We start from the raw sequence: 16,478 nt of genomic DNA on the forward strand, positions 1-16,478 counted from the left end.
AACTTTTATTTTCCCTCAGCAAATTATTTGCAATTCACACAAAAAAACCACTGAATATACAAGTGCTTTTACAACTGCAAAGTGGGAAAAAGTCATGAGAAGACAATCACAAAACACAATGTCCAACAAATATTTTAAACTGGCCCTGCCAATAAGAGATACACAATTTAAAATAGTGAGATACAATTTTCACCTTTACATTGACAAAGTTTAATTCATGCCAGCTTTAAAATTATGTCAGTGTTGGAAAGTATATACACAAAGCATATAGTGATGAGGGTACAAATTGCTGGGTGGGCTTCTGAAAAGGCTGCGGTTTTAGGTTTGGTTTGTTTTGAACAGTATCCGAAGTCCAGAAACATGGAAAGGCCTTTTGTAAAGTAAAGATCTGATGGCTGGAACTACAACTACCATTTTGGTCCAGGAGGCACATTTGTGTATGAAAGTCAAGCTGTGAGGTTAGAACAGAGGATGCGTTTGGCTCCCCAGAATACATAACATTTTCCAAGAGAGGAAACTAAAAATAAAAAGCCTTAAGGTTTCAGGATTTGGGGAATGGGGGAGCTTTATTATAGGCTGGCGAACCCAACAGGTCTGTTAGCAGAACAGATAGGAGGCTGATGGCCAGGCTGGGCCTGACACTAACTCCAGCACTCACATTCCAAGGGGGGTCCCGGGAACCAGAAGGGGAGGGGCTGCCAGGACCAGCATGGCATTTGTGAGGGACAGGCGGGAAATCCGAGTCTGCCTCTTTTGCTGGAGAAGCGAGGGGGACGTGGGGGAGAGAGAGGCTGGCCAAAGCTGAGGGTGTCAGATCTCCTTCCACGGCCTGTCCCCCCTTTTCCTCTGCGGCCACCTCTGGTTTCCCGCAGCCGGGACGACACGGGCCACCGCCACACCTCTGCAGGCCTCTAACCTCCCAGGCGCCCCTCCCTCATCCTTCCTCAACGCCCGCCCGGCCCCTCGCAGCACCCCAGCCCCCGGCCCTCGCGCCCCTCCCCACCTCTAGCGCCCTCAAGGCCCCCCGCTCTCTCCCGCGCATCCCTCCCTTGCCCCACGCCCCCTCGCGCCGCCCGCTTTGAAAGCGCAAGGAGACCCCGGTGGCGTCACGGTTAGCTCCGGACTCCCATTGGCCCGTGTGCGTCACGTGCGGCGGCGCTCAGCTGTGATTGGGCGGCGGGGGCGGAGGCGGGCCGGCTGGGCGGGGCCGAGGGCGGCCAGCGGCCGCAGGGAGCAAATCCTCAGTCCGAGCGCGGGCGCCGGTGAGTGATCGGTGGGGGCTGTGGGTGGGGGTCCGTGGGCGGGAGGCTGTGGGCGGGGGCCCGGCCCGGCCGCGGGGGCCGGCGGGGGTGGGATGCGGACGCGGGAAGAGAGTTTAAACGCCCGGGGCTCGGGCGCGGGGGCCTCGCTGGCGGGAGGGGACGTGCGTGGGCGCCGCGGGCTGCGGACCCGCGAGCAGCCTGGCCCGGCAACGTCCGCACCTGACCCGGCGTCAGCGGGCCAGCGCCGGGAAGCCGGGCGGGCGGGCGGGCGGGCCGGGGCCGGCGCCCGCGTGCGGCTCTGCGGGGGAGCCCGTCCTGCGCCTTTCGTGCGGCGGCCTCTCCCGGGACGGCGCCCGCGCGGGGATGCTGCGGCGCCGGGAGGCCGTGCTGCCGGCCTGGGCGCCGCGCCCGGGTCCCGCAGCGGGTAGGGCTTGCCCCGGCGCGGCGTGAAGCGGGTGCCCGGTCTGCCCCTGGCGTTGAGAGGGTGTCGCAGGAGCTGGGGATTCCCACCCGTCCCAGCATCTTCAGGGGGCTGTGCGCAAGTAACTAAACAGGCTCCTTGGGAGAAAGGAGCGGGAGAAAGGTGAGAAACGCTGCCTTAGGGGAAGAGACAGGTGGATAATGCTGTGACAGGTGGGTATGGTCAGGGCCTAGGACAAGCGTTTACTCACTGGGTGTTGCAAGGATTTGAGAGGCCGTCTAAGTGTTAAGAGTCTGGGGGTCATGTGGGATGGTGTTGCATATAGATTCCCAGGACTAGGCTTTACCAACTGTGTAGTCGGGTCTGTACTAGGCTTTACCAAGCAGGCTTCTGTAATTACACTCTCGTGATGTATGCACAAGGAGAAAATCGCCTGACAGCCACCTTTCTTGAACTAGAATCTATCCCCTTCCTTAAGCGAAGTATGACTGACTGCATAAAAATTTAGTGCCAACATATGTACATGTACGTTTGCACATATAATTTTATCTGGTCTCCCCACCAAAGAAAGTGTCATTCTGTTTTCTGTATGAGAAAACTGAGGTTCAGAGGAATTGGGTGACTTGCTACATGCAGTCAGAGCTATTCAATGGGAGAACTGGTATTTAAAACCAAGTTTGTATGACTCCAAAACCACCCACTTGTGCTTTTTCTCACTTTCCAGTCCAGTTGTGTCCAAAGTCTCTGCGCGTAATTCCTCCTGTGACTTTTTAAAAACGCGGATTTGTAGTCCCTACTCCAGAAATGTGCATTCAGTATCTTGGGTGGAGCCTGGAATCGGCATTGTAACCATCTTTTTAGGTTATTCCCATTTTGGTGATCCAGGGACCATTTTGAAAACAACTACCTTGGTCTATTTTCCATGGAATCCCCAGATTCAAGGATGGTACCCAGGGGACTCAAAATTTCCTTTCTGCAGCAGAGATATTCCGTCTCCCAAGCTTTGGGAGGAAATTCTGTGTTGGGAGAACCCCGCCTTTATGAGACAGCACCTTGAATATTGTTGACATTCAGTGTGAGAAAATGCTGACAGTTTTGCTTCGTCTACCTGCCTGCCCTCCTTCCTTCCTTTTTTTTCACACATTCCTTCTCTGACCTTGCTAAAAATCAGGCTCAGGCACTTATATTAAAGTTAATAAACTTTAAAACACCATGAAAAAAAACTTTAAAACTCACCATAATGACCCCAGTCATCTAAATTGTTCATGTTCTCAAAATTTAGAAAATCTTCTGAGATGGGCTTGAACTTCAGAATTCCGATTGGAAATATGAAAATTATCCTGAAGATAAACCTTAAATCATAGCTCTTTTAAAGTATAGCTCATCCTTTCTGCAAACCCCAAATGCCCCCCCAATCTGAAAATTTTTATTTAATTTTAAAATAATACAGTGGGTGTGAAAATATATACATTGAAATGTTTCTTTCTTGGTAACTTTATATCTGATCTTTCCCATATCACTTCCCCCTCCACAGGATACTTTTAATATATTTAATTTACAGTAGATCCTTGAATAACTTTGTTTTGTTCAGCATGGTTTCCTTAAAACAATCTGACTTTGAATGAAATGTTATTTGAGAACCTGATTTCTTTATATGTCATTTTGCTTAAAGTCACAGTTTCCAAGAACCTATCAGATGTTAAGTGAAGATGTACTGTACTTACATATTTCTTGTCCTAAAAGTTCTATAGGTTCAACAATCAAACATTTCCTTTGCAAGTATTAACTATCATTTAATGCACTCAATGTTGGTACTGTTATTTTGTCTTTCTGGTTTTTGTGCAGGCAACATGGGATAGAAGTAGTAAAGTGGGTTTTGGTTTATGGAAGAACTGGTATTCTAGTGCCAATTTCAGCACTTTGTAGTTGTGCGACCTTGGGTCAGTGACTTCCTTTCTTGATATTTTGCTCATCTCTGAGATGGGAATAGTGCTTCCAGGGTCTTAATGTGTTCTTCACTGAGTTTAATTTGTGACAAAAGCATTGATTAGAAAATACACTTTTCAGTTGAGATTCTGTGTCAGAAAATAGGGTATTTAAGGAAAATAAATTAGCACAATTAAAGATTTTTCAGGCCTGAAATACTTTCTACATTTGGTCTAAGATTGAATTTATTGTTTGTTCCATAAAAATGTCTGTGCTTTGATAGTTCCTCGACTTAACTTCTAAGAAGTTAGTCTTGTTTTTCTTGAGAATCGTTCTCTTTAATGGCAATTACAATGGGCACCTAATTTGGTTGGTAGGGAAATGTGTCCAAAATAAGTCCTTCTCACTGATTTCTGTGTGATATATTGACTCTTATAAGCCCAGTGGGAATTTTAACATACAATTCTTATGGACTGATGACTGAAACAGGTACCTGTGAAAACAACTAGTTGAGGAACCTTTAAAAGTTACATATTTTCATTTTTCTAGTTGATCAAACAGTGATCAATCTGATTATAGCAAGGTGAACGTATAAGATTTTTAAAGAAATGGAATTGTGTAAGTGACTAGTTGCAATAATGAAAGTTTAAAACTCTAACACTTGCATGAAAAAAAGTAACTTAAAGATATTAATAGGGAGGGCCCCCCTGGTGGCTCAGCAGTTGAACGCTGGGTTGTGAAGCTGCCCGCAGCCTCTGTAGTGCTGGTTCGATCCCCGGCTGCTCCCTGGCCACCGGAGGAGGGTCCCACATGGCGCGCAGACCTCTCCTGCCGCCCGCTGCTCCCCTCAGCAGTGTACTTCAGTCCTTCTGCCTGCTCTGCTCCCTGCTCTGGCTCTGGTGAATTCTCTCACCCTCCCGCGCTTCTGACTGTACCCAGTGCTTGTATAAATAAATAAATAAATAAATAAACCTTTTTTAAAAAAAAAAAAAGATATTAATAGGGATTCCACTTTAGCATTTTCTGTGTTTATTATTTGTTTCTGGGCTATCCAGTTACTAAAGTATTTTGATACTATTTTCTTTTTGTTTTTAAAAGGTGAAAGATTTATATGATCTGAAGAGAAAACAAAGTATTATCAATGATTTAACACTAAATATTTGTCCTCTTGGGTGGTAAACCACATGAGTGACATAACCTTTTCAGTGGTAGTTTCTGCCTGAGAAGGGATCAACTACTCTCATTCTAGCTGCTGCAGAAGAACATTTCCTCTCTTCAGTTTTTCTGTGTGGGTGTGAATGTCACTCTCTGGATCAGACTTTCCTGTCTGGATGCTGCAGTGTTCATAGCACAAAGTTGCTGGCCATCGCAGGGACCCAAAAGCGTACCTTTTTGGTCTCTTAGGTCATTTCTATTCATTACAGTTCCAGCAACACCATCTCTTCTCCTGTACACCTGGTTTAGTAATTTGTGGCTGTCTGCCTCTCAAATAGAAATGTATCTGGTTCTGTATATGAACTCAGGATACTCTTTCATCAAAAATGTTTGCATACTTACTATGTGCCAGACATTGTAATGGTTCACATGAATCTATTAATGGGATCCGTGGCACATTTCTTTATGTTTTAAAAGGTTCAGCTACTCAGGGAAACATTTTTTTCATGTAGAATCATTCCTCTACAAAGTCAATCTTGATATGTTACTTTTATATCTTTTAAAAATGAATTCAGCTCTAGGTGGAAGAGGGTCTAGAAAATACACATTTTCTTCACTAAAATAATCTTAGGGATTAAATTGCCTCTTAATTTAGCGTTGTGACTATGTTTTTGTTATATTGTGTCCCCAGTTACTGTTTCTCACAGTTTGCAGTAGAATGCATATTTTCTTTTAAAAATAGTGTTTTTCCTCATAAGGGTAATATGTAGTTAGTGTCAAATTTAGAAAATTGATAATAAGACAATAGAAACAAAATATATCCTGTTAATATTTTGGTGTATATTTTTCCAGTCATTTGTCTGTGTACATATTTTATTTGTATGTAAATGAAATGAGGTCACTTCATAAGATGAGCTTCTACTCTGAATCTGTTTTGTAGCTTGTATTTTTATCAAGTATTATAGGGTAAATGAATATGCTTTATACTCACATAATTCCAGTTTTTTCTAAGCAAGTATTTTATTATTGGAATAGGGACCATTTATTAAATTACTCTGCAGGATAAATTCAGAAACCTCAACCACCAACCCAGAAACAAAATCCACTTCTCTGTTCCTTTCCTTCCCTAATGCTTGTCTCCCTATTGCCCCAGGAGGATTCTGTTGGAGAAATCCCAGAGGAAGATTTTTCTAGTCAGTCACACAGTTAACCCCTTAAGGTCTCTTATTTTAAAACTTCTTCCGCCAGTCTTTCAGAATTTTTACTTTTTACTTTATTTGCTAGAAACAAAGCACTGAGAGTGGAGTTAGGAGGAATTGGAGTAAGATGGGAAAATAAGATCCTGTGTTGGAACATTTCCTAGAAGGTATAGGGAAAGGAGAGTTATATGAATAAAAATGTGTCTAGCTTTAAGTAACAGATATTTATATTCTAAAATTTTATATTCCAAAGAAGATGGCCTAATACTTAAATTCTGTTTTGCTTTTTGTATGTTACCTCAGACTTTCTAGCTAATACACAAATATATTTGACTATTAAATCATACCTGTTTTGAAATTATTTTTGTCTTCATTCTAAAGGTCTTTATAGTCTATGAGATACTGTCTATAAATGATTCAGATCACAGATTAAATTTGTAGTGGATATTAAAAACAATGGTAGGAATGTATTTTAAAATATAACATGAAAGTGCTTTCCTTAAAATGTACATAATAGTAACCAGTGCATTGTAATTTTTTTTTAAAATAGTGTTTTTATTCCTATAAAAGTAAAATATTGATTATAAAAATTTAGAAAATATCAATAAGCCAAAAAGAAAAAACACAGTCCCACTACTGTTATCATTTCATTAGTTTACTTATCTATTTTGTCTTTTTCTCTCTTAATCTATAGTGGATTTTATCCACAGTGGTTGTGTAAAACGTCATCGCTCCTGTGAGTACTCTGTCTCTTTTCATTTGACTTGAATATGTTGTATATGTTACCTATTTTAAACCTGACCCATGAATGGGTGGACTAATTCTTATTTTAAGGTCAAAATCTTTTATGCCATAGCAGATTTTGACTTCCCTTGGGTATCTATAAACATTTGGGCTGTCCTGTGTCTTTAAGAAAAGGTATAAGTAAACGAACTTTTAAAATTTGTTTTAGTTGTCTGAGTAATAATAACAAAACAAGAAATAATGGAAAATTGAGAATCATTCAGAAAAAATAGTCAGCCATACTATTACCAGCATTTTGGTCAGTCTATTTCAAGTCCTTTTCCTCTGCTTGTTTATTTCTACATAACGTGTACAATTTGTCTATTTTACTTCATTTAATAGAAGTGTTTTACCACTTTATATCAGTTTGTAGTATTTTAATATGTTACTGATAATGCTGACCCTTGTATTTTTCCAGCCTAAATCCCCTGCAGGCCAGGTTCTTCCTAGATGCTGATGTCCTGACCTAGATACTTCACTGTCATCATTGCTGTCATTTCTCAAGTACTTCTTATGTGTCTTGTACTTTATATCGGTGGCTTCCCTTCACCAGGCCCTAGTAAACACTGCTCTACTGACTACTGCCTCTTCCTTTCTTCCCCATAGCTGATTTTATTTCCTTAGGCCCTGGGCTGATTAAGCTACACATTTCCTGCATTCTGTAAGTCTGTTTTTTAAAGGTCCTAGCATTCATTTAACTCAGCCTGCCTTATTTTGTTAGTAAAAGGCTGTACAGGATCAACTGATGCTAGTTTAGTTTTCTTTCCTTTAAGTAAAGTTCATTGAAAATATAGATGATAAGCAAGGGCCACAGGGGAGGTTTACTTCTTTCTGTGACTAGTTGTATGTGTTTCCTGATACACATGGGAAAAGTTTCTTGTTTAGATAATTTTCTTCTCTTTTATCTGACGCAAATGATTTGATATTGCAAAACAGAGAAAGCAGTTCTAATTACTTGTGAACTTTTAAAGTGTAAGTGTCCTTAATGGTCTTGTGCCTCTCCATATAAACTTTAGAATCATATAGTCATTGTCCATAAAATAACTTGCTAGCAGTTTGGCTGGGATTGTATTGAATCTAGTTAAAATTGGGAAGAACTGTTAGGACAGTTCTTGACAATACTGAATCTTCCTGTCAATGAACATGGAATATCTTCTTATTAGTATTTCTTCTATTTTATTCATCAGAACTTTATAGTTTTCCTCTTACAGATTTTTGTATGTATTTTGTTAGATGGATCAATTTAAAAAATCCATTCTGGGCCTCCCCTGGTGGCTCAGCGGTTGAGTGCTGGGCTGCGAGGCTGCCCGCAGCCTCTGCAGCTCCAGTTTGTTCCCCAGCTGCCGGCGAGGGTCCCACAAAAAAAAATAAAAAAATAAAAAATCCATTCTGCCATCTTTCCCTTCTGATTGGGATATATAATTTGTTTAAATTTGAAGTAATTACTTATGAATTAGGATTTACACCTGCCATTTTCCTAGTTTGTTTTTTTTTTTTTAAGATTTATTTATTTATGTATACAAGAACTGGGGTACAGGCCAGAGGTATGGGGCATGAGAGGATTCACCAGAGACAGAGTGGGGAGCAGAACAGACAGATTGACTGAAATACACTGCTGAGGGGAGCAGCAGGCGAGACAGGAGAGGTCTGCTGTGCCATGTGGGTTGCTCCCTGGCCCAGGATTGAACTCGTGCTGCAGTGGCTGTGGATAGCTTCATAAGCTGCATCTCAACCCCTTGCACCACCAGGGAGGCCATTTTCCTAGTTGTTTTTTTATGTCCTATCTTTTGTGCTTCTTTCTCCCTTGATTCTTGCCTTCTTATGTATTAGGTATTTATAATTATGCCTTTTCACTTCCCTTTTTGTTTCTGTATTTTTGAGTTGTTTTCTTAGTGCTTACTTTGGGGTTACATTTGGCACCTTAATTTGAGACTGGCTAGTTCAAATTAATGCTAATTTAACTTTAGTGGTCTACAGAAACTTTAGTATACCTTCATTTCCTTCCCTTTCTATTGTGCTATTATTGTTGCATAATACAAATTCTGGTTTTGTACATTATAAGTTCATCAGCTTACTTTTATAATTACTGCTTTATATAGGTATCTTTTAGAACACATAAGTCAAGAAAAAGTTGTATGTATTTCCAAGGTGTTCTGTTTCTTTCTGGATTCAAGGTACCACTTAGTATCTTTTTATTTCTATTAAAACAACTTTAGCCAGAAGAACTCCCATTAGTATTTCTTTAACGGCAGGTTTGCTAACAACAAATTCTCTCAGGTTTTTCTTGTTTTAAGTCTGGAGATGTTTTAATTTCTCCATTTTTCAAGGAGTGTTTAGGTTGATATAGAACTCTTGGTTGACATCTGTTTCTTTCAACCCTGAATGTTTTCATCGCGCTGTCTTTCCATCTTTTCTGATGAGATGTAGTCATCTGCACTATAGGGGAGGGATGTGCCCTTTTTGTGGTTATGTTCTGGACTACAACTTTAACTCAGATTTAGTTGTTCCTTTACTTCCATCTGCTTTTTATCTTCCAGAAGCTTAATGGGATAGCATTGATAACCTTTTCCCGCTCTTTGTTGAATGGACTTAATCTTTTCTGGTTTCACTAGCATCTTAGCAGGAGGGGGAAGCTAGTGTGTAAACTCAGTCCACAGTTGAAATCAGACATTCAGTGCACTTTACTATAGGTCTGATCTAAACTTGTGAAGCCCAGAATTGCATTCCTGCCTATGTTAAAAGTCATCCAGGATTCTCACCTAATTGCTTGGAATATGTTTCACGTAAGTTTTTCCTTAGAGTTATTGAAATTGAAGAGATTGAAGATCTTGCTATCCTCCCTAGTCTATAAATAAATGGGAGTAGTAAGGTGAATTACACTCTGTTCTTCCCAATATTTTATGTTTCTCATGTTGAACTAGCTAATATTATTTACTGAAAAAATTTTTAGGTAGTGTCACAAAATATTATTTAAAGGTGAATCTAATTACATACCCACAATATTTATATATTTATTAAAAAGAATATTAGGGATAGTTAGATAATGAATATCATTGGTTGGGACTCCAAGTTGTGTTGTCTAAAATGTTGTGGTATCTGGTGCCTGACCAAAAAGTCACTGATGTGAGGAGTCTCTTTTCTTGTTGCTACCACCTGCATATCAATACACTGACTCCAGGTGATATATTTGGTTTAAAATAGAAATTTGGTACTCAGGTCTCTTTCTAGAATTAATTGATGATGCTGGACTTCTAAATCTGTTTTAAGATTTTGTGAAGATTGACTCAGGAACTATAAAAAGAAAGTTTTTAATGTTTGACAGCTAAATGGCACCTGGGAGACGCATGTATGGAATAGCCTGTATGAATTCCTACTGTTAATAAGTGCTAACTGATTACCTAATGCAGTAGTTCTCAATGTTTCAGCATGATTGGAAACTACTTAGAAATGCAGATTCTCAGCCCCACCCATGCCTAGTCAGTAGAAACTCTAGGGGTGGGGTCTATAAATCTGAGTTTTTAGTAAAGCCCCGCATGTGGTTCTGATGGTGTCGAATTAGGAATTTTTGGTCTCTGGATGAGTGTAGAGGAATCTGTGGTGGTGTCATTTATGTGAGATTGGTTCAAACCTGTACAAATACCTAACCAGGGAGAAGTCTAGGGAGTATGGACACCTTGCCAGTGAAAACCATCTTCACCTCTTGTTACCATTTTATCCCAGTTGACTTATCATACTGTGTTTTCTGAAGAATCTGAACCAAATAGTGTATTTATTTAAATGATGTAATTGTGAGGTTCCTGTTATACGGTTGTTTTTCTCTGATCTGAGACTAGTCTCCTCAGTCCTAGGGCCCTCCCTAAGGTGTATTTACAGTGTGAGATCACAAAAGCTAGTGAAGTTTATTGCAAAATGCCAGACATAACATATTTTCAAGGCAGCCTTTCATTCTTCCTCTGGGGATTTACCTCATTAGAAACACTGGATGGGTCTGAAATAAGATATGATATTTTTTAAATGTTTCTACCTGCCCTGGAGACATTTTGAGGAGGAGATTTTATATAGTTATATGATATTTAAAATGTTGCAGATTCAAAAATGCAAGCATTTCAGTGTTTTTTTTTTTTTTAATTGTTTTTGTTTTCCTTTACTGTTTGATTCATAATGAAGTAGAGCATACCCTTGGGGGCCAGGGAGAAACTGGTTAGTGGGTCTTCACCTGGGGCCTCACACAACTGAACATGACTCAAAAGCAGACACAAGGCAGATACAACAATAACAGGAATTATTTATAATAGGGAGTGAGAAATTGAAAAACAGAGAGAGAAGGGAAGAATTTATAGGCTGCATGTAACTGGATGCAGTCTGCCCTACCCCAGACAGTGCCCATGGTGCAGAGACTGGTGTCCAAGCGTAACCAGTCATGGCATGACTGCTGGCCAGGTCAGCCGAGGAAGCAGGAGCTGCGTGTGTAAGATGGTGACTGGCCCTCTCAGCAAAGCAGTAGCCCCTTGTATAGTGCAGCCATCTACTGACGCCTGAGTGCAAGCACTGGGTCAGACCACATGGAGGGTAGCTGCCTGCCAAGACCAGTTACTGGGCTCAGGCCCGTGGCACCTAACAGGAGGCAGTGTAGAAGTGGAGCCAGAGCTGGAGCGGGCACCTGCAGTCAGCAGAGATCAGATGCAGAGGTCTCGAATGATTCTGTAGCGCAGGTCTTGATGAATGAAGGTCTCCATCTATCACCCCTTCAGGGTGGCCACCTTTCAAACCTTGTTGACCTGTTTTCAAAATTGGCACAGTTACCAAGATTTGATTGGTACTGGTGCGAGCTCAAACCTGATTGGTCTGTTTATAAAACCATGCCAATTTCAAAACTGAAATCCCACTGATGCATCAAAACTGCCCTGTGCCAAGATCAGTCATCTCCCATTGGGGCACAGTGGAACTCCAGCAAGTTCCACTGCCTTTAGTTGCTGAAGTAGACCCCACAGCAGAGCCGGGCAAGCTCCTCTGTATCCAGAAACCCTGGGGGCTCCTCTTACAGCTCAGAAAGCCGAAGTAGCGTGTAAGATCTTTAATCGAAAAGAACTTTAATAAAATGAGTGTGCATGGAAAGAGAAGAAAGGGTAATAGTTTCCCAATAAACACCCAAAATTACCTATCCCCTTGTGAGTAAATGCCCAGCCAAACAGGGTTGACCAAGGCCTGAAAACTTGCCACAAGTCTAAGTCACCTTCTGGCAGAGAGCCATAGGAAAGGGGCAGAAGGCAAGTCTAGTATGAAAGCAGTAAAATCAAACTACAAATTAAGGTAATGGCCCTCAAGTCCCTGGTACAATACTAAAGCTGAAAAGCAAGCAGGACTTCTTAGCATGTCTCTCTGCTCCATATGTTTCCACCAAGTCGTCTTCCAGGTCTTCTTCAGCTTCCCCTCCCTGCTCAGCTCCACCCTTAATTAGATGGCGCAGAGAACATGGAACCTCCCCTTTTCATGGAGATTACACTCTGTAACAGGGTTAATGTGAGGAATGGCACAGGGGACAATGGAGAACTCGCCATACCTTCTGTTGTTTTTCTTTGAACCTAAAACTGCTTTAAAAAATAAACTATTTTTAAAATGCAATAATAGTATTCATCTACTACTGTTGTGGTAAGAATTATGAGTTAAGTTATAATAGCCCTTGGAACAGTGCCTGGCATGGAGTGAGCTTATGTATTTTAACGTTATTAATATTCTCTGTGAACATAAAAATATAAAACTTCACTCATACTAGGGCTTGCATCTCTGTTTTTCCCCTTGATACCTGAAGTTTTAAAACTCAGCTTAATCTAACATGATTGCTGTGTAGAATCAAATCATAGTGACAGTATTTCTTTTAAGTGTGGACAGAGGCCTCCTACATTAAAATGAGCTGGAATGTGAGTTGATAATACAGATTGTTCTACTACTCAGCACATTTACCAACTCAGATGGCTTTTGAGGGTGAGATCAAGACATTTGCATTAGCCACACGCACCCAAGGTGATTGTAATGTATGGCGAGAAATTATACCACACTTTTGACCTCCCAGGCACTTAATGCAATCCCCAGAAACTCTCTCCAAAAATTACCCATGTAGGTTTTGGCAAAACACTGTGTATCTGGGAGGTGGAAGAGTAAGTGGTGACCTAAGAATTCTTCAGTCAATTTCAGAAACCAGTCTTGTGTTAAATGACTTTTTTATGAAGTAGAGCTTTTTTTTTTAATGTCAAACTCTTACTTCGTGATGTCTCTTCTTAACAGTATGAGTAATAATACATGGCTGTTCTCAGTTTTAAGTATTAGGTACTAATTATGAGCGTGTGACTAATCCTAAACAGTTGAGTCATTTTGAGGGGCTTTTTGGGATAAAAGCAAACGTAGGATGGAGTGAGCAAAATATCTGTCATTAGAAACAGGAAATGAAATTAAATAGTATGTGATTGTGCAGTGAAATGACAGGATTACTATTCAAACCCATTTCCTCCTCCCTCTGCAACCTTACACATGAAATCAGTGTGGTTGTGAGTGGAGGTAATGTTTTCATAAATCGTCTTGAGAAGCTCAACCATTACTAACTACTGGCAATACTGTTTTATAGGTAATGAATGGAACACTTTACAAATTCTTATAAAAATAAGAGAGAAAGTGAATACAGAGTAAGAAGGGAAACAAAGGTATTACAGATACTGGTTTGCAAATTAAAATAACATGCATTTATTGAACTCTTAGATGCCAGACATTGTGCAAGAAGCACATATATATGCAGTCTCTCTTCATTTTCACAACTAAGAAGGTAGATGTGCTAATTCTAATTTTACAGAAAGGAAATTGAAACTCAAAATGGTTTACATAACTGGAAAAGTGTAATCAAGCCTTAAACACAGAATTTCTGACTGTACACTTTGAAAAACAAAATTTAACTGAGTATATTTTAAACTTCTTACTGGCTTCAACCATTCTTGAATCACATATCATCCCACCTAGCAGGTAGACGGAAACTCCAAGGAACTCAACAAAATGAAGGACTTTAGAAAGACAAGGAGGTTTAAAGAAGCACGACTGGTTGTGGTAAGGTCACTTTCCTTTAGGAGATAGCAAGGGTCTACCAGACAGACCATCTCACTAGTGCCAACCAAGTGATCCTGCTTAAGTTGGGCAATGTTCCTTTTCGAGGAGAGACTAAAGTTGTAATTAAGTCTTGGTTTGGTGACATGGGCTTAGCACAATTGAGCCCATTTTGGATTTGAATGTGTTGCTTTGTTTATAACAATAGTTGAACAAACCTAGTTGAGCTGTTTATAATCGATCAGGAATAATGTACAGTTGGACTGTAAATTAATGTTTTCATGCATAATTGACACACAGTGAGTACTACTGCAGAGTTCCCCTGGATTTGAGTTATTCAGAGAGGGCCAAGGAAATGTCTGCTTCCAACCAGTATGAAACAACCAGTATGAAGTCAGAAGTAACAACCAGAAGTCAGTTACCTTCATGCCTTAAATAACTAGAAAACTGGACAAATATCTAAAACATGGTTTTGGGGCACTGGAAAGCAGATAGCTTGGACCTACAGTCTCAGAGAAGAGACTTAAGTGTGGTTGCACCAGCTGCCTCCCTGGAAGCAGTTTCTAAGCTGAAGCATACAGAGGAGGGGACCTGACAAAGCCTTCTCCGGTGAAGAGAGCCAGGGACCTGTGGGGGCCAGAGAAAACGGGCAGCATTGAGCCCTGGACATTGTGGAGGCCCAGTCTTTGTTGGCCTGAGGCTTTGACTGAGTGGTGCAGACTGGAGGAAGCCAGGGAGGTACACAAGAAAGAGCCAAAGCAATTCAGGACTTCTCAGAGGGCTCAAAATGGTTTAGATCTTGCTAGAGTAGAAAGTCTTTGTAATACCAGAAAAGCAGATCAAGTGTAAAGTAAAAGAATAATGTCTTTAAAAGTTTTTTTATTTATTCATTTTTGCATAGAAGAACTAGGGTGTAGGCCAGAGGTGTAGGGGTGAGAGGATACACCAGAGACAGAGTCGGGAGTAAAATAGGTGGATTTACTGAAATACACTGCTGAAGGGTGCAGCGAGCGAGATGGGAGGTCTGCTGCGCCATGTGTGGGTTAGCTTCCTGATCGGGGACTGAACTCAGGCCTTAGAGATTGTAGCACTGAGACTTAACTCCTAGGCCACCGGGAGGCCCAAATAATGACTCTTAAAAAGAATTAAAGTGCCTGACATTAATGAAGAAGAGAGAAAAGGTAAGTGTTGTTTTTTTTAATAAATTGTGTCACTTGGTCTGGTTCTTCCATAGTGCACACTGCATTGGCATTAAGAGCATGCGAACTGGACCTACAACCCAGGTCTACCACTAGAAATGTGTGATCTCGAACTAGGTTTCCCACCTGAGAAAATGCAGATGGTAATAATATATAACTTATACTAGGAGGTACTTTATGAGATTCTATGAGAATGATGTGGATTTTGTAAAGACTAATAGAAATCGTAGACCGTGATGCAGTTAATTTTAGCTGCTGAAGGATACATCAGTATACATATAGAAACCCACCAGGAATTAATGAAGGTGAATGGAAAGACCTGCCCCCAATACATATTTTTGTGAAATTTCAGAACACCAAGGATAAAAATCCTACAGTTTACTCTTTGCAAATCCAGATGACTTCTTCATCAGCACTGCTGTTTGCTAATGCACAGTTGAGCAGAACCTAGAAATTCTCTAAATTGCTAAATTATTTATGAGATGCTTTTAGAGTGAAAGGACTTAGAAAGTTTACCATCCACTCAACTCTTGATGAAAAAATTACTTGGGGATAAATCAGAGCCAAAGCAAATTCTCTAAGGAACAGTGGCTTCAACTCAAGGGTGCAATTAAAAGAAATCCCAGGTTGACAGCTATGTAGTAGGCCTAAGTGTAGCTTTCATCCACTTAGAAAGGTTCCAAAGGGCCCTGAAAAAAATAGCTTTAAAAAGTAAGTAGGTGGTGTGATTAAGAAGTTGAAAGAGCTGAGAGATGCAATGAAGATTTATGTTTCTCCTGTCAGCAAGAATACAGTGATTAAAAACCAGGGGAAGTCTGTTTAAGAAATGCATGGTCCAAATTTGAAACAAAACAAAATATGCTTTTATTTTAACCAACGATGACATGAATCATTTGACACTGATGCTTTGAGCAGCACAGGTTTGGTGATACAAGGTTATACTGGTTTTACATGGATTTAAACATAATACTTAGTTAAATTTGTTTTTAAAAGTGCATGTATACATGTTTATGTGTTAGATATTGAGCGAGTTTCCTCATCTTTTGTATCAAGAATTCAGGAGTATGACTTAAAGACGATACAGTAATAAACAGGGTTGTAAGTGTAGTGACACCCCTGCTATGTGTAGATTGTTACATTTGGGGAGTAAAACTTTGGATATAGAAGTGGAGACTTTACTTTGCATTCTGTACCATTTATTTCACTTAAATGTTTATATACTTCATTATCAATCCTGAAGGTCTACTTTTTAATTGCAAATCATTTTAAGCCATTTTCCTTCTCTGTTGATTGTGTCCTGATGTTAGACTTCTGAAAATACTAATGTGACATTAAGTCACACATGCTACCAAGACCTAGTCTTGTTCTGACTTTTGATGTTGACATCAATCTGGGAGACTTCAGTTCTTGTTATTAGATGTGACTAATCAGAGTGGAGGTAGAAGAG

General features: G+C 40.5%; 1 protein-coding gene across 2 annotated transcripts in view; it reads left to right on the forward strand.

Moving 5' to 3' along the window:
* The first annotated feature begins 1,213 nt into the window (after positions 1–1,213).
* PTPDC1 (protein tyrosine phosphatase domain containing 1) overlaps positions 1,214–16,478 on the forward strand; it is a 57,434-nt gene continuing 42,169 nt past the window's right edge. The window contains exon 1 of one of the 2 annotated variants that reach the window (XM_037492484.2): positions 1,214–1,262. The gene's annotated coding sequence lies outside the window, so the exon portion shown is untranslated. Of the gene's footprint in view, positions 1,263–1,691; positions 1,846–16,478 lie in introns of those variants that run through there. The other variant, XM_037492485.2, reaches the window with a different exon arrangement.

Source organism: Talpa occidentalis, unplaced genomic scaffold (genome assembly GCF_014898055.3).
Source record: "Talpa occidentalis isolate TD23 unplaced genomic scaffold, MPIMG_talOcc4v2.1 talOcc4.7, whole genome shotgun sequence".
Taxonomy (NCBI): Eukaryota; Metazoa; Chordata; class Mammalia; order Eulipotyphla; family Talpidae; genus Talpa; species Talpa occidentalis.